This window comes from Convolutriloba macropyga, chromosome 8 (genome assembly GCF_964194025.1).
Source record: "Convolutriloba macropyga chromosome 8, txConMacr16.3, whole genome shotgun sequence".
NCBI classification, from domain to species: Eukaryota; Metazoa; Xenacoelomorpha; order Acoela; family Convolutidae; genus Convolutriloba; species Convolutriloba macropyga.
This window is the reverse complement of record NC_134475.1, coordinates 50,880,309-50,882,617: the sequence shown is the minus strand read 5'-3', so window position 1 is coordinate 50,882,617 and position 2,309 is coordinate 50,880,309. Positions and strand designations below refer to the sequence as shown.

At 35.0% G+C, this 2,309-nt stretch overlaps 1 pseudogene; it reads left to right on the top strand.

Moving 5' to 3' along the window:
- LOC142345101 (synaptic vesicle 2-related protein-like) overlaps window positions 1-1,095 on the top strand; it is a 9,310-nt pseudogene extending 8,215 nt beyond the window's left edge.
- The last annotated feature ends 1,214 nt before the right edge of the window (window positions 1,096-2,309 follow it).

The following is a 2,309-nucleotide window of genomic DNA, read 5'->3' as shown; positions in this document are numbered from 1 at the left end:
GCCCCTGTAATCCCGCTCTTCGCTTGCCTTCTTAAGGATCTTCCTTTTCATTTTTCTGAGAAATGAATGCTCAAAAATTCATGCATTTTGAAATTTTTCATTGGCTCATTTTCCATCAGGATTTTTCCATAAGAATGTATTCAATCGTCTTGCAATTTCTTAGAATAATGACGCAACGGCGGATAATGCTTCTGAATACAGTTAAATAAGAATGATACGAAACGCGCTTTTGATTTTCCTACCACAAATTGATATTCTTTATTGCGTGTACAGCACCTGCAAGTGGCAAAATACAACCTAAAAGAACATACTTCCCTAAAACTTTGCCCAGACAGTAATTTTTCTAAAACATGGATTGTCATTCTATGTTAAATTGGTCTCTAAAAAGGTTATCAGATTAAATGATGCTGGTCAAAAAAGATAAAAGTTGTGCCTTGTTCTCCAATGACGGTGAGATACTTATTTGCTATATTTGAGAAAAGAAATCGAAAAATTTTGAGAACAAAATAAGCATCGGGTCGATTGATCTGAACATAATAAAATGTCAGTTTTTATCAACGATAGTCTAGTCTATATCGTTGAAACAAATCCTTCTTTCAGTTGATCGCCTGGGTCGTATTCTAACAATGTTCTACTCAATGGCCTGTTCCACCGTTTTGTTTTTGACCTTTTATATTGTTATGCCAGACTGGGCCAGAACATTATCAGCCCTGATTGACAAAATCTTCTGTATCGCTACGGAGCTGACATTCAGTCTATACATTAACGAAATATACCCGACATTCACTCGATCTTCAGCTTCGGGTTTCGCCGACAGTTTTGCGAGAACTGGTTTAGCGATGTCACCCTTGTGTGCTCAATTTCTGGCAAAAGAATCTTATGCAGCGTCCGTTACACTTTACTTGGTCGCTGGATTGGCTGTCTGTGTATTGTTACGCTTTATCCGATCAAATGTTGCCACAGAAAAGGAGATGGCGAATATCAATGATAAGAAAGTGGAACTGAAATAACAGAGTAGTTGTCGGGGTGTTTCCCATTCGAGCCCTTATCCCACCCCACCCCTCAACCATAGCTTAGTACTCAGATAACGCATATCCCAATAGCCCTCACTACCGTAAATATGCCCTCAGGGGGGGGGGGGGGCTATAAATTCGTGACGTATGGAGTAATGATGAGAAAGGCCCCAGTTGTCCGGTTATTTGATTAAAAAAAATGTGTATTTTTCCAATTCGATCCCAAAAGCTAAATGGCCACCTGCTTAAGAAAAGTTACGGAATTCTCATGACATACATTTTTCGTGATATATTTATCAGATGAATTCAAAATGAGATCTCAGAAAACAATTCAACAAAAAATGAATTGTCTGATAAGGCAAAACTAAAACACGAACTGCTAAAATCAGCGCTTTTAAACAAAGATTGATGATTGTTCCGACCCCGTTTTTGGAGGGAAGAGACTACATGCTCAACGAGTTATTTTTGCTAAGCAAGTTTTGGCTGATCGATATATTTGTGAGTGCTAGCACTAGATAACCCGTCAAGCGTCGAGTGTAAGATTGAAAAGTTTGTTTTTTTTTCGCGGAGTTATTGAGGTTTAAAGATTTCAAATATTTTAATTTTCACATCGATTTATGAGAGTTTTTAATTTTTTGTTTTTTGTTGCCCATATATTTTACCATTTTTAACAATTACGGGCTTAGATAACCCTAAAGCGATATTAAGACTATTTTTGTCTCATCTTGTATTTTCAGAATAAAACATATTTGGATTTGCGTCTAGAATTTTCAAATTTAAGATACTTTTTTGTGTTAATTTGTTAGGCTAATTTACATCTGCTTTAGGTTTTGATCGTCATTTTCTGGCGACGTAAACTAAATGAGATGAATTTTTTAATTGTGAAATTATGCTGTTGCTGGAATCGGTTTGTGGGCAAAAAAAAAGATTTGTTCAAAAGATGTCGACTATAGATAAAATGTTTCTGTAGTATGGTCACAGTATGGGTGATAAGAGCTCATTGTGAATTCATTTGTGAACATCTAGGAACCGTATTACTATATAGAGTTCATAGCTGAAGGTTTCTATTAGTTTTAAATCCTTTCTAATAATAATAAAACAAAATTTTGAGTTCTGATCGTTTTGTTGTTATTCCTGTCGTCTGCCTTCTAATGTCAATTATTAAAGCTTTCAAATTTCAAAATTTAAAAATGGTAGCTAATAAGAAAACCAAAAAATGTCGTTTTTTTGTAAAATTTTGTTTTAATTTCAATGTTTTTTTTCCCACATACTCTTACAGGAATGAATTTTTAACGT